Source organism: Amblyomma mixtum, chromosome 4 (assembly GCF_055824585.1).
Source record: "Amblyomma mixtum isolate Tamu chromosome 4, ASM5582458v1, whole genome shotgun sequence".
Classification (NCBI taxonomy): domain Eukaryota; kingdom Metazoa; phylum Arthropoda; class Arachnida; order Ixodida; family Ixodidae; genus Amblyomma; species Amblyomma mixtum.
Window position 1 is genome coordinate 6,411,480 of NC_143015.1, and position 22,717 is coordinate 6,434,196.

Sequence of the window (22,717 nt, forward strand, 5' to 3'; positions counted from 1 at the left end):
CACATATCATGATCTCACCAATCATTTTAAACTAGAGAGGAGAATTTTCCCCCCTCCAGACAAAAGACTTAGTAAAGAACAAGAGGTTATGTGGCGTCGTCTACAGACGAGATCGATACGCACCCCATCACTCCTCGCGCGCATTTATCCAGATCTTTACAACCCAAACTGCAAACACTGTGGCCAACGTGCTACCTACGATCACATCCTGTGGGACTGCAAAATAGAGCCACCTCCGGGTGATCTAGTTACAGCTCCTTCTCTCGAGCGGTGGGAGACCGTGCTGGCTAGCTCTGACCCCAGAACGCAAGTTTTGGCGGTGGAGTGGGCTGACAAAGTCGTCGAGGGCTATGTACTCTCGACCACTTAACGCGACCTCTTGCCAAGCTCTTCCCGGCGAATAAAATGTTTTACAATCAATAGTAACCATGCAACCAATCAAAGGGATGGTATAGTGATGCTCGAAGTGGGACTGAGTATAGTTAGTTAGTTGACCAATTAGCTTAATTAACATTTCTAGTCAGACCAGAAATATAAATAAAAATTACTGAAGAAACTTGGGAAATTCGAAAGTGTGCTTGGCGAAAGCCGTGTGGTCCACCCACCGCCGCTTCCCCGAACCGCTTGGCGCGTGGCGGGCTTCCCGCATGTGCGGTTTTTATTGTATTTGGTGACTGCGGTCTCTATTTTGATTGTGGTGTTTTAGAGCTCAGCTCTGTGGCGCCCGTTTCGCGGTTCGCCGTCGCCGTTGTCGCTTCGGCGTTCATTGTGTTCATTGGTGTTGGCGTTTTACAGTACGATCATTTTAAGGAAAGGAAGGGCTCATAACTGGCTCCGTGGGTCAGTGGACGCCTAAATCGCGCTTTTGTGTTGTTGTTGCGGCCGCAAGGGCCGTTGCCTAGCAACCGTCGCGGTGGACACCCGAATTGCACCGTACAGGGAGGGAGGAAGCGGGAGTGAAAGCAGAAAGATGATCCGTAGTGAAGAGAATGAAAATTCTATTTGAGGAAAGGAAATTACGCGGTGACTGTCTCGCATCTCTCGGTAGACACCGTCATCCATTTGCAGAGGAAGGGAGAAAGTGGGAGTGTAAGAAGGAACAGAAAGAGTGCCTGTTGTGAAGAAAATGAATTGGAGGAAAGGAAATTACGCAGGAGGTTGCGCCGCTGCGCGGAGGAGAGGCCACCGTTGGCACAATTCCAGCGCACAGATGGACTCCGCGAGCACGGACGTACACCGCAAGCATGAGCCATTAAAGGCTTTCGCCTTAAAACCGAGTAGGAAATTGGTGAGTTGGGTAATCGAACCACGGTCTCCGGAGTGCGAGACGAGCACGCTAACCACCCCGCCGTGCCAGCTCGATGGTTTGGATTGAACAAAGGTGCGTCTACTGAATACGATGTCTTCGTTCACTTCCATCTTCCTCCCTTCCCTCACGGCGAGGCTCAGGTGTCCACCGAGATATGCGGGACAGATACATTCCTTTCCTCAAAAAATTATTTACCGAAGAGCAAGGGTAGAGCCGAACGGGAGATGGCGTTCTGTGGACTCCCTGCAAGCTTGCTAGACGCTGTCGCGTCCTACTCTTAGAGGCGAAGCTTAACGTCTTAACCACACATCAGTGACACAAGCAGCAGCACCGCGTCTAAGGCTTTCGCCTCACCGCACTTTAGGTCAACAAAGTGCCCTCCTGAATTTTTGAGTACAGACCTCGATGTTCCATAAAAGCTGCATTTATCTCCCAGTATCCAGCGACCTAAGCACCCATTGGCACTAACCTATGTTCATACCAACACTGTTTCCTTTATCACATATGGCACCTGGTGACTCAGTCCCAGTTGCTCTGGGACTGGGTGTACTAGCGAATAACGACGAGCAGGGCCAGAAAAAAGACAAATCCAAAAAATCCTCTTTATTTTGAAGAAAACGCTGGTGCACGTCCTGACATACTGCAAGACGCAGTCACTAGAGGCGCAACGCTGACGGTGCAATTCATCAGGATTTTTTAGCCCTCCAATCTCCGTGGGTCACACACATGAAGGCATGCTGATGTTTTGCTCCATCCCAATCTCTGAGGGTCACACATGAAGGCATGCTGATGTCCCGATATATCTGATCGGTGGCCATGTCTTGATACAACTCCCATTACAGTAGTCGCGAGACCCATTACGGGTGTTGTATCAGTGACCTGATCACGTTGCATACCTTGAGAGCCACCCCTAAGCTCATGCCCATGGTGTCTACCAGGTAATCCTCATCAAGCAGAGACAAAGCTTCATTGCCGGTTAGCTGTTGACGGAATTCTTGGGCACATCCTCCGCAGCTTGGAATTTTCTCGATGTAGGCAACAGCCTCCTCAACCGTCCAGCCACTCGGTTTCTCGGCAGCCAGCAAAGCTAGATGCTCCAGCAGGTTTTCCACTTTTTTGGGATCAGCCATGTTCCCCTCAGGATTGGAGTCGGCAGACATGTTGTCCGGGATCACTGGCGTGGTACGGTTCCCGAAGCCAGAGAGCTGCTGCGTAGAGTAAATACGCCCAGTATAGATCTAGAGCTCCACATTCATGCAACAGCAGTGGCAGCCATTATGGCAACGCATCTTAGTAGCCAAATTACAGTGCCAGTATATTCTAGGCACTATGGACCAATTCTACAATTTAGAATAAATACAGGGCGTACTCAATAGCGTTCTCCAAATTATAGTCAGTATAATCTAAGCACTATGACAAAATATTGCTGCGCAGACAAAATACTGCGCGTACTCACCGGCGTCGTTCTCCAAGAACGCGATCACGCGTCCTAACTAGTACCGTCATAGAAGCATTGCAAAGCTTTTAAGATCACATGACGCTCAAATGTACAAGAAAATATTCTCCTTAATTATACTTAAGCGGGAACCGCGCGAGAAAATTTTTCACTGGGGAGGCGCGGAGAATTAATTTTTGCACAGGCATATGATGGCTGCGTGACTGTTTTTCGCGTTCCCTTGGCGCCGTCGCTGAATATCAGCGCTTGTTGAGCCTCGTTTTGAGCAAGCACCGCTGAGGTTAACTAACACAACTTCCTCCCCGCGCCTTGCCACCTTTACACCGGGGACACACTGGCAGCGACTGTATCCAATGCCCCCCCCCCCCCCCCCCCCCAAAGTACTGGCTCCAGTGTAAGACTCACCGGTCTCGTCCGCGCCGATGGAGCAGTGGCTTCGTAAGTGGGAGGACGTGGAACGTTGTCAAGCTCTTGAACCGCATAAGCAGGGTGCGGAAATCCCACGGAATGCAGGCTCTCGACTTCCAGGCGAGGATCCCCTACGAAGCCTGAGGGACCCGCTTCTGAGCTTTGTCGGGTTGTGTGCCCGTCGGTAACAGCCACCGCAACCCGATCGAGCGAACTGGCAAGTTGATCAGGTAGGTTAAGAGGCAATGCGAACGAAGCAGACACCTCTTGTTGCTGCTGACCATCCTCCGCAATGTCCTCGACAGTTGGATCAGCGTCCATGGCAGCGTGGTGTACTGTTCTATCGCTACTCGTCAGCACTGCTGTTGTTGTTGTTGTTGTGACTGAGAGAAGGATGAAAAGGAAATTGCACGGGCCTGCTACTGGCTCTAGCCAAGCCACCACCGCTGCCAACGTGCAGATAGAGGAGAGGTAAGAGATGAGAGGAAAGAGAAAAAGGCAAGAAAAGACGCGCGTCGCAGCAACAACTGCGTCCGCCGGAGCGGACGCTGCTGAAAAAATCAGATAAGCGGCCGAAGCCGCGCTCGCCGAAGCGAGATCACTGCTCTTGATAGCGACCTCTTGAATCACTGGTAGGATAGCAGGATGTATGACTGGCAACCGCTCAGGATGCGCCCTTGAAGTAGAACGAACTAAACCATCACCAGGGTAATGTCCTCAGGCTGAATGGCACATACCCACGGCGGGGGATTGGCCAGGGTGCATACGTGTCTACTGCATGGCACGCGCAATGCGTGCATTTTTCGTCCTCCTCTTAGTAGCGAGGACCAAACGTTCAATAACACTCATATGAGCGCTTAGCGCAATAAATTCGATCATGAGTACTATCATCGTTCTCTTTGTAGGGACGCCCAATCCAGGCAATCAAACCGAATAAAACATCACAACTGGGCCAGAAGTGGCTTTTTAGCTTCTGTGATTGTCAAGCGATTGGTGCACGTACTTAGCTGTAGTCTCTCCATGTTACTGGGGAACGAAGCGGCGGTGTTAAGTCAGCTGTAGTTGCCCACTCTTGAACGCGTTGCCGAGTGAGTGAGTGAAGAAACTTTATTTCCGCCAGAAGAAGACCCGTGCCCCTCCGGGTCCGCACGCAGGTGTCCGGGGAGGGGCAGCGTCGCAGCTGGAAGACTAGCAACGATCGCAGCTTCTGCTGCCAGGCGGGTAGCGTATCTGGGAAGAGAAATAAGAGAGCATCTTATTATCGCTCCGATACCCAGAAACAGGCATCCCATCCACGACAAACGCGTTGCCGAGTTTGTCTGCCAGTAGAGTTGCCTTAGCGCTGCATACCTGGTGCATCAAAGCACAAAAATATTTATAGCTTTTTTTTTTACGCAACCAGTGGTGATTTAGGTAAAGAAATTCAGGGAGGCGCTCTGTTCACCTAAAGTACTGTGAGGCGAAAGCCTTAAGGGCGGTGTTGCTGCCTTTGTCACTGATGTGTGGTTAAGATTGAGCTTCGCCTCTAAGAGTAGAACGCGACAGCGTCTTGCAACATTGCCAGGGAGTCCACAGAACGCCATCGCCCGTTCTGCTCTGCCCTTGCTCGTCCGTAAATTGTTTTTTTGTGGAAAGGAAATTTATCTGTCTCGCATATCTCGGTGCACACGTGAAGCTCCCCTTAAGGGAAGGAAGATTGGAGTGAACGAAGACACCGTATTTACTAGACGCGCCTTTGTTCACTCCAAACCATGGAGAAAAGAGCTCTTGGTTTAGAAAAAGCTCGTGCCGAACGAAATCACATTAACGAAATAGAATGGAGAGGTGTTTTAACAACGGACATCGATAACTTCAAAGCAGCCTTTTTCGAGCATTTTTCCGGCGCTCTTCGCATCGCGTCCGGCCGATGTTAGCACATTTAAGGGAGTTGTTCCTAGCCCACATACCGCGTCTTGACGACGAAAAAAAAGACAGATTAGAGCGGGACATTTTTCGCTGCGCCTTCGGGATTTCACCCCTATTTTCCAAGCTGAGTTTCTGGCAGTAATTCTTGCTCTGCGCAAGCTTGATCCTTCTATTTCTACAGTGGCAGCCATTACCGATTCTTTATCTTTGTGTTAGTCCCTCGCATCGCATGTTGACTGTCCCACTTTAAGCACTTTTTTATCGCTACTTCCTTCGCATTTGAGCCTTGTTCACTTGATATGAGTACCCGGCCACAGCAGCGTGACTGTAAATGAGATCGCGGACAACCTTGCAAAGGCTTCCCTAGGCGGCCCCGTGTTGCCCATTATCCCGGCTGCAGCGTATATCACAGCATCTAGGTTCCGGCGACGAGCGTTATTAAGCGCGCAAGACACAACACTTTTAACATCGGCGGAAAATCAGCATCTGAAATATTCCTGGAGCAGGAAAATTTGTCCATCTTGGCAGCTGGAAGTATATCTGACGAGGTTTCGCTGCCGCATTCCCCCTCTAAATTTTTATCTGCACAGATCTGGTTTCGCGTTATCTCCCCTCTGTGCATTTTGCCGTGAGCCTGGATCTATCGATCATTTTTGGCTCCATTGTCGTCGTTTCACCTCTTTGAGAAGAAGACTGCTGGAGTTGCCCTTACAGCAACTTGGCCTTAGTTTGAGCAGCCCACACTTGCTATCATTTGGTGCCACCACGCTTGGGTTCAGCCACAGGTCTGTTTGTGACGCTGTTCAAAATTTCTTGCTGGAATCTCATCGACTCCCTTTATTTATTTATTCAAGTACCTACATATCGCCCTGGTGGGCATTACAGTAGGGGGGACGAGGCAGAAAACTGGAACACTTGTCAGCGCCAAAGTTCTAAAGTGTAAACAGTACAGGCATCAAATACATTGTCCTGATGGGCATTGCAGAATTGAGGAACGATAGAAACCCATTTCAAAGCATCAGAGTGATAACAAATACAAGAAACAAACGCGGGCAATCAATAATTGCTCCAAAGTAATAAATAAACACACGCAACATACACGGGTAATCAATCAGTAGACACAAAGGGGAAAAATGAAGAAAGTTACGCGTAATGACTAAGTGCATCGACAAACTTTGCACGATCAGCAGTTTCAACAATGTCAGGACGCAGCTGGTTCCATTTACTGATAGTGCACGGAAAAAACGACTTCTTATAAACAGATGTGCGGGCAAAAATTTCTTTAATCTTTAGGCTGTGATCTCGCCGCTCAGATACATAACTCGGTGTCTGTAAATATCTACTTTTAGCTAACGGTGTTTCGTTGTACAGAACGTCCCGCAAGAATAAAAGGCGAAATCGTTCACGGCGCAGGGAAAGGTCCTCCCAGTTAATCTGACGTTTTATACCGGAGATGCTGCTGGGAAATTGGTAACAACTAGTTACAAAGCGAGCGGCACGATTCTGAATGGCTTCTATACTGTTAATAAGATGCTGTGTGGGAGGGTCCCACACAATACAGGCATATTCAAGAATAGGGCGGACATTGGTAACGTAAAGTGTTTCCCTAACGTTTTGTGGGGCTTGTTTGAAGTTTCTTTTAATAAAGTTCAGAACGCGACCTGCCTTCTGGGTTATACATTGAACGTGATGATTCCATGTTAAGTCTGAAGAAAATGTGACACCTAGGTATTTAGCTTCGTTAACTGACGCGAGGGGCTGACCATCGATGTAATAATTTGACTGCATGAAATTACGCTTTCTGGTGAAACGGATATAAGAGCACTTGGAAACGTTTATAGACATAAGCCAGTTTTGACACCAATGGGATATTCTTGCTAAAGCTTTCAGTAATTTCTTTTTATGCTTCATTATTTTTCGAATTATTCTCTCTTTTCTCTCTCTCACTCTCTCTTCAATCCAAACTCCTATATATATATATATAGGAGTTTATATCATCTATATATATCATATATATAATAATCATATATATATATGATTATTATTATTACTTATAATTATTATTATTATCATTTCTTTTTAATTTTTTTTCATCCTCTCCGTGCCCTTCTTGTGGTAGACTCCCACGGTGTTGCTCTCCCGTGTGCTTTCCTTTTGCCTTTACTACGTACAGGTGAATACCGACCTTTACCTCCCGATTCTTGGCCGATCCCCCAGTGTGGGTATGTGCCATTCTGTCAAAGGCTACAACAACAACAACAACAACAACAACAAGAGGTGGTGACGAATCGCGGCTACAGCCGCTTATCTTTTTTTTTCAGCCAGCGTCCGCTGCGGCGGACGCGGCTATTGCTGCGGCGCGCGTCTTTTCTTTCCTTTTTCACTTTCCTCTCATCTTTGAACTCTCCTCTATCTGCGCGCGGCAGCGGTGGTGGCTCGGCTGGAGCCAGTTGGCAGGCCCTTGCAATTTCCTTTCATCCTTCTCTCAGTCGCAACAACAACATAACGCAAGGGGAAGTGCAGCAAGCAATAGACAGTTTAAACCCTGGTAAGTCGCCGGGACAGGACGGGTTCAGGGCGGCTTTCTATAACGAATTCAAACATGTTATTTCCCCGGTCTTGAACGTAATCTTTAATGAAGCCTTTAAAGTAAAAGCACTGCCTCCGTCCTATGAGTCGTCCCACACTGTTCTGGTTCCCAAAACGGAAGACATTGATAGATTACGACAGGTTACTGCATACCGACCAATAGCACTCACTAACGTCGAGTACAAACTTTTCATGAAGGTTTTGGTGCGAAAGTTGCAGACTGTCATTCATTGCTTAGTTGATCCCCATAAGACCTGCGGGATTAAAGGCCGTCCATTTTTACCAATATTCACGTAGCGCGCATTGTCTTAGAATGTTGTGATGGCACTGATGGTCAGGTGGCTATTCTCCAAATCGATCTAGAAAAGGCATTTGACTGCGTCGCCCATGAACTTTTGTTTGCTGTATTAGGCCACGTTAATGTAGGTTCTGGTATCCGTTAGGGTGTGGCCCTGGCATACCGAATCTGCAGGACGAGATTGATTGTTAACAAGAGTTTGGGGGCCACCATTGGCGTGCAGCGTCCGGTGCGCCAGGGCTGTCCCCTCAGCCCCCTGTTATTTTGTATTGACGTCCAGAACCTATGTTTGAAAATACTGAAAAACGGGAGTATCAATGGATTCAGTTTACAAGCAGCCGAAGTAAAGCTCTTGGCGTGCGCAGATCACATTGCAGTGTTTGCGGTTGACGAGGGAGGCATAAGCGAGGCTGTTAGATGTGTACGCGAATTCAGCCAAGCTACCGGCAGCGGGGTTAATTGGTCGAAGTGCCTCGGGCTTTGGAATGGAAGGTGGCCATCTACGCCTGAACGGTTCGCCAGTGTGCCTTGGACGACGACGCCAGATAAAGTACTTGGGCGTTCCGCTCGATGCTTACCGAGACAGTGAACAGTATTGGAAAGGACAGGTCAAAGAGATGCGGGAGAGAGCGGATAAGTGGAAAGGAACAACCTTGTCGATTTTTGCCAGAGCCACTGTTTGCAACTTGTTCTTTATCAGCAGGCTGTGGTACGTAATACAGGTGGTGCAGTGTTCAAGGTTAAGCATTCAAGAGAGAGACAGAGAAAAAACTTTATTTACAGAGGAATTCGGGGCACGCCCCAGGGTCCCCGCACGACCCCACTGCACTCAAGTGTTTATGTTCCGAAGGTCCATAACACTGGCAGCACGGCCGGTGGCGATGGTCTGCACGGCCGGGTCCTCCGAGCGCAGCAGGGTCTCCCAGTCCTCCCAGGTCTTGAGGTTCTCCAGGTCCCGCGGGGGAGGGTACGCCGGGCAGAGGGAAAGCTTACACAGGATTATCGCCGTCTTCATCTGGTCGTCTGAACGGGAGCGCTGCAGCCGGACCAACCTATTCAGACGGGTACAGGACGGAGGGCTGGGATTGGGCCATTTGTTTTTGCGGCAGCTGGTCAAACTTTTTTTTGTTTTTTCAGGACACAAGAGGCCCGTTTTTGCGCACCATATGCCAAGTTGGGCTGCTGTGCATGCTGCTGGAGTACGTAGCCTCTACTGCTGAGGTTTACTTTAGGATCAGCGGCTTTTACCGCGAAATTGTAGCGAGTGCGAGAATCCTTTCCGCCATGCCAGATCCATGGTTTGAAATGAACAATGGCGCGTCTAGTGAATACGGTCTCTTCGTTCACTCCCACCTTTCTCCCTTCCCTTACCGCGAGGTTTAGGTGTCCAACGAGATATGCGGGACAGACACATTCCTATCCTCGAAAGCCAGTTTACCGACGAGCAAGGGGTAGAGCCGAACGGGCGATGGCTAGCTCAAGCCACGGTTCTGCTGCTTTGCTTGAGCGGAGCGTCCAGTGAGTGATACGAGCTTTTGTATGAAAAGCGCAGCGCCGCCTGGTATCGGATGACCTTATATGGTTTTGATCTAATCATTTGATTAATGTACTTCGGCGGCTGCGAATTTAAAGACGACGTTGTTGTCGTCAATAAGAAAATGGACCGTACCCTATGTGAGCTACTGGCCAAGTCTCGTGCGTCTCAATGTTCAAAAAGAAAAAAAAGATTGAAGCTTACCGTCAGTTTTTCTCTCTCTTTTTTTGCAAGGAAAGAAAGAGAAGTATTCAGAAAATTGCCCCTATGGATTCGAAACCCGGCGTATTCTACGTGGATGCCTCAGGCCCCCACCATGGGGGATGGTACACAGCCGCAGTCATCCACCAATCCAAAACAGTGAACGGCCTTACTTTCCGAGCCCGTGACATAACACACGCGGAGGAGGTCGCCATTGCGTTGGCTGCATCTGATTCCAATTCAAAAACAATTATTTCCGACTCGCGAGGGGCACGTCGGAACGTCGAGCAGGGCTGGGTACCGTATCTAGCCTACCGCATTCTTCAAAACAGCGTCTACACCGGTGACCCCGCGCACCGGCGTATCGTTTGGGCTCCCGCTCACATGGGCCTTGAGGGAAATGAGGCAGCTGACGCCGCCGCTCGCGCGCTCTCTCACCGGACATTCCCCTCCGACCCTGACGATCAGGAACTCGAATTTATTCCAGCTTACACCTTCAAAGACATCGTTTTACTCTATCAATCTGGCCATAGTCTTTATCCCCGCCCGTGTAAAGGTCTGTCAAAGGCGGAGGAGCGGCTTCTGCGCCGCCTGTATACTAATACTTTGCTGTGCCCGGCAGCTCTGAAACACTTCGACCCTTCTTTCTCGGGCAGCTGTCCGCACTGTGCGGAGAAGTCTTCGGACATCTACCACATGGTGTGGGCCTGCCCCTCCAACCCTGCTATGCCCCCTCACCCCAACCCAACCCGGGAGGACTGGGAGGCGACCCTGCTCGGCTGCTCTGACCTGCAGGCCCAACGGGCCTTGGTCGGGCGAGCCTGGGCGGCGGCCGATGCCACTGGGGTCCCGAACTAGGGACCTCCACCTGTAAGGGCTGGCCCCCTCTGGGTCACATAGCCTCCTGTACATAAATGTTTCCCACCGCCGAGCGCAGCTGAAGAATAGGAGCCCTTCGTGTCGCGGCGGGGTAAGCAGATTCCGAGAATAAAGTCTCTGCTGTTTGCTTTTTCTTTCGCTACTGCGGAAAAAGTTTCGAGCATGTATAGTTTTTGAATGCGCGTTGTTCACTTTTCGCAGCAGTGGTCTGGCGGTTCTTTGATGCTAATTGTTTGACACAATGCACTGGTGGTGCTCATGTGTAGCAGCGTGCGCTGACGCGGAAGTGCTAGCCAGATCTGGGTCACTAGCATAAGCGCCGGGAGCCGTTTTGTTTAAAGGCCTTACTGAACTGACAGCCTCCTTCGGGCGCAAGTTCTGGCAATTTTGGCGCCAATCATTCGTTCACTTAATGGTCACAAGAGGCGCGCGAATCGGGGGCGTAGAGGGCGTAGCAGTTGAAAGCAGCGTTGAAAGGTTGAAAGTAGCGGGCTGGTTTATTCAGAGGGCTTAAGGACACAGGAAAAATAGATTTTAATCGGGTAGAAACGGTAGAAACAACCAAGCGAAGGTTATTTGACTTGTGGTTAAAATGAAGACAAGAGTGAATAGAAAATAATTAGTTATGTGAGAGCTCATCATTCCTTTTGACTCAGTTCACGCGCTTTGCACTGCCACAATAAATGTAGAAAGGAAAGAGAGGAAGAACTGAACGTTCACCGTAGTTTGTAACATCAGTAGTTTTTTTTTTTTGTAGTTCTACAGGCTTCTTCTAGAAATACTGTAGTAGCTCGGTTGAGAGCTAAGCCAGACCAATCCAATCCAGAGTATTTGCGTCGCACGCCGCTTAGCAAGCACTGCGCGACCGATCCTTCACCATACAAGAACCACTAATCGCATCGCCTTTCTCTATGCTAGTACACTATAGCGTCGCGCCATAGTTTTTCCTTCCTCCATGCGCTAGGAGGGCCGCATCAGCTGTTGCATGGTGTAGGACCGGCTGTGGTTGGCATGGGCGGCGTCGTAGGGCGGTCAGTAGCAGTCGATGTTCACTGTTGTTGTGGCTCTGTATGGGTGGAGGTGAGAAACATTTATTCTAGCTTTTCTGCCAGTTTTTCGGCGCGCCTGCCCAGTCGTTCCCACTGTTCTAGCCGGGCTTTCGTGACCTCGGCGAGTACTACGACTCGGGTCCTGTTCTATGGTGAGCACTATGCCGTCGGCCAGGGCATAGTGCACGAAAAATTTCACTTTTATTATGCTTAACTGCAGCCGCGTTTACCGCCGATACCAGGATCGCTGCAATCGTTTCGACCATGGCGCCACCCTCGACGCGGACGCGCAACTTGCAACATGCCACAGCCCTGGCCAGGGTGCACAGTCGGGGATTTGCGGAAAGCAGTGGGTATAGTGCCTAGAATATACTGGCTAGTGTGCTGAGCGCGGGCGGCGCGGTGGCCCCCGAGGTGATGCCTGCGGCGGCGGCCGCATAGCGGCGCTGTGGTGCGAGAGGGAGGTCAGACATGTTCAGGCAGGAACAGCTATGCACAGGTGGCAGCTGGGAATTCGAGAGGCGGTACTGAGAAGGGGTCCGAGCTATTTCCAGGAAATGAGGGCACAGTCGCTGATAAGAGGCAGCGAGATCCGGAAGTTAGGAGGGAGTGGCAGAGTACCCTAGTGCTTATCGCTGGTGACTCAAACATGGGGCGCTGCAAAAGAGCTATTCTGGACCGGGTGAAGGGTGATAGGCGGGTAGCAGTCGGGGTGTTTCCAGGAAAGACAATGGACGATGTCCTGACAGCGACTAAAAGTGAACTTTCCGAGAAGGCTGCAAGGCGTAACTTGGTAGTGGTAGCGGCGGGGCTAAATGATGTCCTGAATGGTAACGCCGCACAAGTAGGGAAAACATTAGCTGAGGGAGTTGACGGTATAAGGGCGATAGCACAGCAAGCGCAGATCGTGGTGTGTACAGTGCCGGAGGTACAAGGAAGGAATGCAGAGGTTGCTAAAGACGTTGTGAATCTTAATCGCGAGATAAGGCAGTTAGGCCTCGAGAAAGGCTTTGAGGTGGTAGAAATAAACAAGGAAGTGCACAGGGCAGGTTCGGGCAGAGACTTTGGACGAGATGGCATCCATTTCAGTGGAAGGGTAGGAGAAGAGATAGGCAGGCGCCTGGGAGGCCGAGCGGTAGCTTTTTTAGGGGGTCCACGGTGGCTCAGGGCGTAGGGGTAGGTAGAAGCGATGTAAATGTAACAATGGCGGCTGATCCCAACAAAATGGCCACTAGGAGGCCCAGAAAGAAAACTACGAAAAAGAAATTTAACGCCAGGATCAGTTACATAAACATGCAAGGGGGTAGAAAGAGAGCGAAATGGCTAGAAATAGAACAGCAGTTAAAGGACGAAGCAGTAGGTGTGTACGCTCTATGCGAGACACATCTGAGGGATCTAGAAGATCCACCTTTCATCGATGGCTATGTCTGGGAAGGGTGCAACAGAACAACAACGGAGAAGAAGGGAGGAGGAGTAGGTATGCTGATACATCAAGGAACAAATTGGCAAAGAATAAAATCAACTTGCAAAGAACATGTCTGGGTATCAGGTACAATTGCTGGCAAAAGGACATGGCTAGGGGTAGTTTATTTAGGGACCGGGGACAAATGCAGGCAAGAAAACAAGGATCTAGTTAAGTGCCTCAATGACGATATAAAGCAGATTGGAGACGGTGTCGATATTATTTTGCTTGGAGACATGAACGGCCACATCGAGGATCTGGATGGATACACAGATTGTAACGGGAAGTTAATGCTAGACTTGTGTGAGCGGCACAACTTAGTTATTGTAAATAGAGAAACTAAATGTGAGGGACAAATCACGTGGGAATCCCGTAACAGGCAAACAACCATTGACTACTGTCTAATGTCGCAGGGCATCTATAGCAAGCTCGCAATAATGGAAATAGACGAAGAGGGGAAGGACAGCCTAGGAAGTGATCATAAACGTATTAGTCTACAGTTGGGAGCCCTAGTCAAAAGAGAAATGCAACGAAGTCCAAAAGACAACGCAAAATTAAATGATGAACAAATAGCGCTAATATCAGCCGATATAGAAGAAGTAATTGAGAAACGCCACATGGAAAATTGGGATTATAATCAGTTGGAACTGCTCATCGCTACAAAAATGAAACAAGTGAAAGGAGTTAACCGCTGGAGAGGAAAGAGGAAGCCACGAAGCTGGTGGAATATGGAAATTAAGGAGGCCATCGAACAACGACGGGTGGCTTCAAGGGAACACAGAGAAGCAAAGAGGGCGCAGTTATCTGTAGAGGAAATAGGAAAAAAATGGGAATCTTATCGACAAAAGAAACAGCAAGTTCAGGTCCTAGTCCAGGCTAAAATAAAGCAGTCCTCTGATAAATGGCTGGCTGAAGTTCGCGAGGCAAATAAAGGGGGGCCAAGAAAATTCTGGAACCATATAAGCTGGTTGGGAAAAACAAATCAAAGAAAGCAGGAACAGATTATAGATGCTGAGGGAAAATGTTTGGAGGGAGACGATGCTGTGGACTACATTACGTCATTTATAGCTGCGTCTTTTAGCGACGCCAATGGGGTAATCTCCCCAAGTGAGGCGGCAACACAGGACAGCACAAAAGAGAACAGCTTAGAACTGACTAGTCTTAACTGGGAAAAGGCGGAAGCGAATATTCCTAAAACCACATCCGCAGGGATAGACGAAATTCCAATTAAGCTGATTAATGAACTTGGCCCAAGAACCAAGGACGCGCTGATAAAAGCATTGAAGGCAGTCATCACAAATCAGCAAATTCCGCACAGCTGGAGACAGAGTAAAATGAATTTGATTTATAAAGGGAAAGGAGATAAGATGAACATAAAATCCTTCCGTCCGATTACGATAACATCTGTTATGTACAGGCTGGCAATGCAGGCGGTGAAATTAAAAATGCAGTCATGGGTAGAAGGGAATAGGATACTCGGAGAACTTCAGAATGGGTTCAGAAGGGGTAGGCGGTTAGATGATAGCCTGTTCGTGCTTACCCAATGCATAGAAATAGCTAAGGCGGAAAATAGACCTCTGTTTATAGCCTTTCTAGACATAAGCGGTGCATACGATAACGTGAACAGGGAACTCCTGTGGAGCATATTGAAAGATTTAGGTATTGGTGATGAGGTAATTGATTTTCTACAGGAAATCTACCGAGATAATGAAGTTGAAATTACATGGGAAGGGAAAAAAAGTACCACAACTGTAGGGGTGCACAAAGGATTAAGGCAAGGTTGCCCTCTATCACCGCTGCTGTTCATGCTTTACGTGATAAATATGGAAAGAAGGCTAGAAGAAAGTAATCTGGGTTATAATCTATCGTACAGATTAGGCGGAAATGTAGTTGAGCAGCGACTCCCGGGTTTAATGTATGCGGACGATATTGTACTGTTAGCAGATAGCCAGGAAGATTTACAAACTTTGGTTAATTGCTGTGGAGACGAAGGAGACGCTCTAGGATTCAGTTTTAGCGCAACTAAATCAGGTGTGATGATTTTTAACGATACAACTGATCAGGTGCTTACAATACAAGGCCACGAAATACCCAAAGTGGCCGAATACAAATACCTCGGGATATGGCTAAACGACGGGCAGATATACACGGAAAAGCATGAACAGGCTCTTAGGGCAAAAGGACGAAGAGACGCCGGGATAATGAAACATAGGGCATTATGGGGGTACAACAAATATGAAGTACTAAGAGGTATTTGGAAAGGAATAATGGTGCCGGGACTTACTTTCGGCAATGCGGTTCTGTGCTTAAGGGCAGAAGTTCAGTCGAGATTAGACGTAAATCAGAGAGCTGTTGGAAGATTAGCACTAGGTGCCCACGGCAAAACCACAAACGAGGCAGTACAAGGGGATATGGGCTGGGCATCGTTCGAGGCACGGGAAGCTAAGAGTAAAATACTATATGAAGAACGCCTGAGGAAATTGGACGATAACAGATGGGCAGCTAAGGTATTTAAATATTTATACAGAAAGAACGTCGACTCAAAGTGGCGGAAGGGAACTAGAAAACTAACCAGTAAGTATGCCGGTCATGAGGACGGAGAAAGAAAGAGCATTAAACGACAGGTTAATAACGCGGAAGTTAAAAATTGGATAAATTCAATGGAAAAAAAACATAGTGTAGAACTATATCGATTCTGGAAAAGGCAGATCAGGAAAGAATTTTTCTATGATAACTCAAGAGGCAGTGCCCTACTTTTTGAAGCTAGATCAGGGTGTCTTAGAACGCGCAGCTACAAAAAGAAATTTAACGAAGAAGATGACACATGTGCAGTGTGTGGTAGATCTGTGGAAACAATTGAACACCTCATAATCAAATGTGATGGTATCCATCCGGATGTCGATGCAGGCACAGTCACTCTTTCTGAGGCCCTAGGGTTTAAAGATAACAATGGTCATGTAAATAAATCTGCAGTGGAAGTCAGCAAAAAGCGATTGGAGGATTGGTGGCTGAAAAGCAGAGATGTGGCATAAGGTTAGAATAGTAGGAAACCGTAGGCAAAGTTGATGGAGAATCTTAATGAGAATTGCCAACACAGTAAACCAAAAAAATAATAAATAAAGAAAAGCTGAGCATGGTGGCAATTGCCACCACCCCGTTTCAAAGGGGGCGCTCCTATCCATCCATCCATCCATCCGTGTAGGGTGAGCGCGCGCGTCGGGGCGAGCCGGTTTCTCGCACGCTTCCCGCCGCTGAGGGTTGGAAAGGGCTAACCAAACCAAACGCTAACCAAATGTAAGCACACGCGAGCGTAAGCGGTTGATGGAATTCAAACTAAAAAAAAAACACGTTTCACAAAACACACAATTCGGTTTGATAGAATGAATGCAGCATGTTTAAAGGGACACTGAGGAGAAATTGAAGTTGGCTTGTATCGACAGAATACCAGCTCCTGATTACAAAAACGCCACTCATACTGACAACAAAGCTCTTGTAACGTAGAAAAGAGCAAGAACCAAAATACAGGTATCGCCGCCACAGGCCAAACTCGCAAGTACAAGCGTGATGAGATCATAGAACAAAACAGTGTTGCTAGAACGAATGGTTCTAGCAACACCAGGAACCGAGAAACCATGCATCACTGAGGCGCAGCCAATGCATGCGCAAATCTCCTTGACGTCGCCAGATGGCGCCACGTGCCCGGCTGCTACGCGCGCTCCTGAAGCATCGGGACAAATCAGCGCCTGTTTTCCGGCGGTAGGTGGGCTCCCGGTATTCCGCTAGCGGTAACAAGGTACACGGTATGCTAAAGGTGTCTATTTGCGAGAACTTCGTTGACGACTTCGAGAACGAGATCCATCGTAACGCTGGCAAAACGCCAGTGCAAACGTAATCGAAGCGACTGTAGCGACGGCCGCAATAGCCGATAGATGCCTTCAACGTGCGGCCGGCGGTAGCTTTCTTTTCGGCTGCTGCTAGGCCGCACTGCTGGCAGCCAGAAATCACGGAGTCTCCGTTACGTCATGGGCACGTCATGTTTCACGTCTCTTAGTCCTCTGTCGTCATAGACGAATCCCAAGTTTGAATCAGAGCGGCGGGAAAAACGTTTTCAACTTCGAATCCAAATTTCTTAGAAATAAATGCATCTTTCGCTGCCGGCCAAGTGGCAACAAAGCCATGACATGCCGAACTATCGGATTTTACTATAAAAAAATATTAATAGTGCTCTCCTCAGTGTCCCTTTAATGAAAGGGGAAGTGCGAGTGGGGGTAATGCTTTTTGGCCAACAGAAAGTACGAAAAAGCGCGTATTAAATTGCAGTGGCAGCAGATAGACACTGTCACAGATAGCCAGCAACAGATAGACACTGTGTAGGCTTCACCTCCACAAATTAACTTTGAGTGTGATAGAGTAGCACATTTTATATTTGCCACAGCGGCAGGATATCAAACTTAAAGCTTTTGACTATATTAGTACGGAAACAGATAAAACACTACGCTATTATGGATCCATTGCAGCCTATAATTTATATAAATTTTAAAAGTTCCAAGTAAAGAGAACTTGTTACGATTACGGCTGAACGTGTCCATGCTTTTGGTCTTTTCGCTTAAAGCCTCAAAAACCTTCGTGTTCAGACCAAAGCCACCTTTAAATCGTTGCAGATATTTTTGCAAGCATTTTCGCCCAAACAAAATTATAATGCTCTGCTTCCGAAGGTGCTCGTAGAGCGTTGGGCTCCACATCCTCATTAGCATCTTCATAAGGCATGCCTCTCAGAGACTCACGTCTTGCGGCCAAGAACGCTGTCACAGCTAACTGCTGCTTCTTCGGGAGTGACTGTATTTTTGTCTCGAGTGCTTCTTCGCTCAGTGCATTGTTTTGCTCCTTCATTTTAGTCACATGCTGCTGAGCATTGGCCACGCTTTTCTTTGTCTTTCTCAAAGCACGAGAAAAATTCTTGATTTTTTTTTGTCACTGCGAGGATCTTTCGTCTTTTTTGTTCTGTACATGTTGTTCTGCGAGAGCTTCCGTCAATATTTGCCGTGCAAGCATGACTCTCCTTTTCCATCGGTGGTCAGCAAGAATTTCTCTGCAAAGTACATACTTATGTATGAAGTGTGCTTGCCTGCAACAGGAATCATGCCACATCCATTACAGAGGCAACGCAGAGCCATTTCTTTGATTACTGCCTCTGCCTCATGGCGGGCTGTAAGCACGCGCTTTTCCTTTTCTCTTCCTCGGAAGTAAATTGTGGCAATTACAGAACCGTGCTCACGCAAAGGTTTTCCAGAAGTCACCATTCTTTCGATGAATAGTTCCGAGAAGTCACCAGCTTCGGTCTCGCAACAGGCATATAAGTTAAAGCGCCATTTGACGCAACAGGGAACTTCATCCATGTCATCGAAATCAGAATTCCATCGAACGGGTGCCGAGCATCACTTGGGCACGGACACTGCAGTATCGCTTCGCTATCACACACCGGTCCTGTAGCAATGTCTGTCTGCTCGGAATCGGAACGCTTCTGGAGTTTCTCTGATGCGCCTCCACGAGCGACGCAATGAGAGCCAAACCGCGTATCATCACCGTCGACTGCAGAGCACAACTCGTGATCCACCAGCTCGACATTTCGCTTCCGTTGTTTAGGTGCCGGTTCTTAGTCACAAATTTTTCGCACCTTCCTTTTCACCGTCTTTTTAGGCAAAAGATGAGGTGGATAATTTTCGAATACTGTAGGGACAGCATCGGGCTTCAGGCGTGGCTTCAGTCGGGCGAGTACGTTCACGACGCCGTTCACCGTAATCTTAAAAGATCTTTCGATGCATTCGTTCTCGAAATGTTTTTCGCATACGACAGCCTTCTGTGTCAGCCTTCTGTCTGCCCTCTTGATCTTATTTCCCATTCAGCAAGCCATGCTGGGTCAGCCGGTGCAGTGAACAAAGACGCATTTTCTTCGTTAGACCGATAACTGCTTCGACACAGCGGAACAAAACACGTCCTCTCTTTGCATTGCCGCTTAGCCTTTAACACTTCAGGATGTTTTTGCTCACGTTTAGCGTCTTACAGCTTCACAATTCAAGAGATGATGCTTGTCAAAGATTGATTTCACATGAGCAATCGCGCGAGGCTGCGGTATCGGCGCGACAGCAGACGACGGGAGTTCGGCGGCTTTCGCGCATGGATGGATGGATGGATGGATAGGAGCGCCCCCTTTGAAACGGGGTGGTGGCAATTGCCACCATGCTCAGCTTTTCTTTATTTATTATTTTTTTTGTTTACTGTGTTGGCAATTCTCATTAAGATTCTCCATCAACTTTGCCTACGGTTTCTTACTATTCTAACCTTATGCCACATCTCTGCTTTTCAGCCACCAATCCTCCAATCGCTTTTTGCTGACTTCCACTGCAGATTTATTTACACGACCATTGTTATCTTTAAACCCTAGGGCCTCAGAAAGAGTGACTGTGCCTGCATCGACATCCGGATGGATACCATCACATTTGATTATGAGGTGTTCAATTGTTTCCACAGATCTACCACACACTGCACATGTGTCATCTTCTTCGTTAAATTTCTTTTTGTAGCTGCGCGTTCTAAGACACCCTGATCTAGCTTCAAAAAGTAGGGCACTGCCTCTTGAGTTATCATAGAAAAATTCTTTCCTGATCTGCCTTTTCCAGAATCGATATAGTTCTACACTATGTTTCTTTTCCATTCAATTCATCCAATTTTTAACTTCCGCGTTTTTAACCTGTCGTTTAATGCTCTTTCTTTCTCCGTCCTCATGACCGGCATACTTACTGGTTAGTTTTCTAGTTCTTTTCCGCCACTGTGAGTCAACGTTCTTTCTGTATAAATATTTAAATACCTTAGCTGCCCATCTGTTATCGTCCAATTTCCTCAGGCGTTCTTCATATAGTATTTTACTCTTAGCTTCCCGTGCCTCGAACGATGCCCAGCCCATATCCCCTTGTACTGCCTCGTTTGTGGTTTTGCCGTGGGCACCTAGTGCTAATCTTCCAACAGCTCTCTGATTTACGTCTAATCTCGACTGAACTTCTGCCCTTAAGCACAGAACCGCATTGCCGAAAGTAAGTCCCGGCACCATTATTCCTTTCCAAATACCTCTTAGTACTTCATATTTGTTGTACCCCCATAATGCCCTATGTTTCATTATCCCGGCGTCTCTTCGTCCTTTTGCCCTAAGAGCCTGTTCATGCTTTTCCGTGTATATCTGCCCTTCGTTTAGCCATATCCCGAGGTATTTGTATTCGGCCACTTTGGGTATTTCGTGGCCTTGTATTGTAAGCACCTGATCAGTTGTATCGTTAAAAATCATCACACCTGATTTAGTTGCGCTAAAACTGAATCCTAGAGCGTCTCCTTCGTCTCCACAGCAATTAACCAAAGTTTGTAAAGCAGCAGCGACGGTGGTGATCGGACGCCCCCTTATCTGCTTTGTTTTCGTCTTACAGATTTCAGCGACGAACCCTGCTGCGCTGGCCTCAAGACAGCTCTAAGTGTGACGTCACAGACTTCTGCGCCACCGCGCTTCTTCGGCCAAGCTGTAAACGGGTCACACGAGCAGCAGCGACGGTGGTGATCGGACGCCCCCTTATCTGCTTTGTTTTCGTCTTACAGGTGGGTTACCCCTGACTGCCTGCTGCTACAGTGCGCTGCCTTGTTCTGTCCTGAAGGCGGACATTCCAGTGTGCCTACCGACGCTCAGCTCCTGTGAATTACTTGCATCTGCAGATTTCAGCGACGAACCCTGCTGCGCTGGCCTCAAGACAGCTCTAAGTGTGACGTCACAGACTTCTGCGCCACCGCGCTTCTTCGGCCAAGCTGTAAACGGGTCACACGAGCAGCAGCGACGGTGGTGATCGGACGCCCCCTTATCTGCTTTGTTTTCGTCTTACAGGTGGGTTACCCCTGACTGCCTGCTGCTACAGTGCGCTGCCTTGTTCTGTCCTGAAGGCGGACATTCCAGTGTGCCTACCGACGCTCAGCTCCTGTGAATTACTTGCATCTGCAGATTTCAGCGACGAACCCTGCTGCGCTGGCCTCAAGACAGCTCTAAGTGTGACGTCACAGACTTCTGCGCCACCGCGCTTCTTCGGCCAAGCTGTAAACGGGTCACACGAGCAGCAGCGACGGTGGTGATCGGACGCCCCCTTATCTGCTTTGTTTTCGTCTTACAGGTTGGTAAAAAACCTACTTTTCTACTTGCCATTTTTTTCTTTCACCACCGCTGCTGCTGCCGTGTTGCTCGCTGCCGCCTTGTTTTCTACCGTGCTCTCGGTTGTAGTGTTAGGAGAAAGATTTCTCGATTTTGAACCTGTATGTTGCACAAGCTATACCAAGGCTAACATGCCGGAGACATGTCCTTCTTGCGACAAATGTCTTCCAAGTGACGGACTCGCCCTCAAGTGCGCCGAATGTGAGTACACCTACCATCTCGGCAATTGCTCTGGTGTTTCTGCGTCAACATATAAGGGAAAAGGCGAGAAAGGTCGCAAAGCGTGGCGATGTCCAGACTGTCGTAAAACAAACGCAGGAAGCTCTGACACACCCAGCACGCAACCTGACCTTGCTAGCTGTTTAGCCGGAATATGTCAAAAACTTGATGCTCTTGCTGGCCTGCCTGACCAAGTAGATGAAGTGAAGAAGTCTATTGAACTAATGTCAAAAAAATACGATGATATACTTGAGCAACAGGTAAAACACGAGAAAGAGATCAGTACCTTAAAGAAACGTGTTAGTGCACTTGAAACCAGAGTCGACGCTGATGATGTTGAGTCGTTGAAAATGACTGTAAACGACCTTGAGTGGCGAAACAGAAAGCTGAACCTTGAGGTGCACGGCATACCGGTGACAAATGATGAGAATCTGATGGAAAAGGTAAATGACGTAGCAAGATCTGTGAATTTGCCAGAGCTCACTTTGAATGATGTTGATGTTGTGCACAGACTTCCTTCAAAGCCAGGAAAGGTGCCCGGGATCATTGTACGGTTTTCAAAGCTCTCAACTCGTGACGTGTGGTTTCAGAAGCGGACAGTTTTAAGAGATGTTCAGTCAGATGTTTCAGTCAGCGAAAACATGACGCGTCAAAGCCGTGAGCTCTTGCGCTATGCAAAGGCTTGGGCAGGTGAAAATGACTACCAGTACGCTTGGCACCGGAATGGGAGAGTGTTCGTCAGAAGGAAACAACATGATCCCGCGATTGTCATCCATTGTGCAGCAGATTTGCACCAGCTATAAAGCCAGTAATTTGCGGTAACACGCGGCACTCTTTTTTCGATGTCTCTTTATACTAATCTTGTTGATCTTTCTGACCTCAGTAGTTCCATTAAGCCTGATAATCCTCATTGTTGCTCTTGTATTCATGTTAATCTCAGATCTGGTCGAAATAAGCAAGAAGAACTTGACTGTTTTTTCAGCGAAGTGGAAGCTCGTTTCAATGTTGTTATGTTTTCAGAAACGTGGTTTACTTGTGAAGGTGACGTCTATGTTATTCCGACGTACAAGTGTTTCTATTTGAACCGATCCATAAGAAGGGGAGGTGGTGTTTCAATGTTAGTTTCAAATCTTATGGAATCAGAAATGCTGCCTGAATTTTGTTGTATTACA

At 48.1% G+C, this 22,717-nt stretch overlaps 1 long non-coding RNA gene and 1 pseudogene across 2 annotated transcripts; one reads left to right on the forward strand and one right to left on the reverse strand.

The window, feature by feature from the left end:
• Positions 1–1,888: 1,888 nt before the first annotated feature.
• LOC149345553 (uncharacterized) lies at positions 1,889–4,375 on the reverse strand (annotated as a pseudogene). Its single transcript, XR_016292015.1, has 3 exons — positions 4,177–4,375; positions 3,171–3,556; positions 1,889–2,517 (listed from the first exon to the last, which is right to left on the reverse strand). The product of XR_016292015.1 is annotated as an uncharacterized LOC149345553 (transcript).
• Positions 4,376–20,534: 16,159 nt separating this feature from the next.
• Positions 20,535–21,361, forward strand: LOC149345554 (uncharacterized). The gene is made up of 3 exons (XR_016292016.1): positions 20,535–20,728; positions 20,843–21,008; positions 21,123–21,361. It is a non-coding gene; the product is annotated as an uncharacterized LOC149345554 (long non-coding RNA).
• The last annotated feature ends 1,356 nt before the right edge of the window (positions 21,362–22,717 follow it).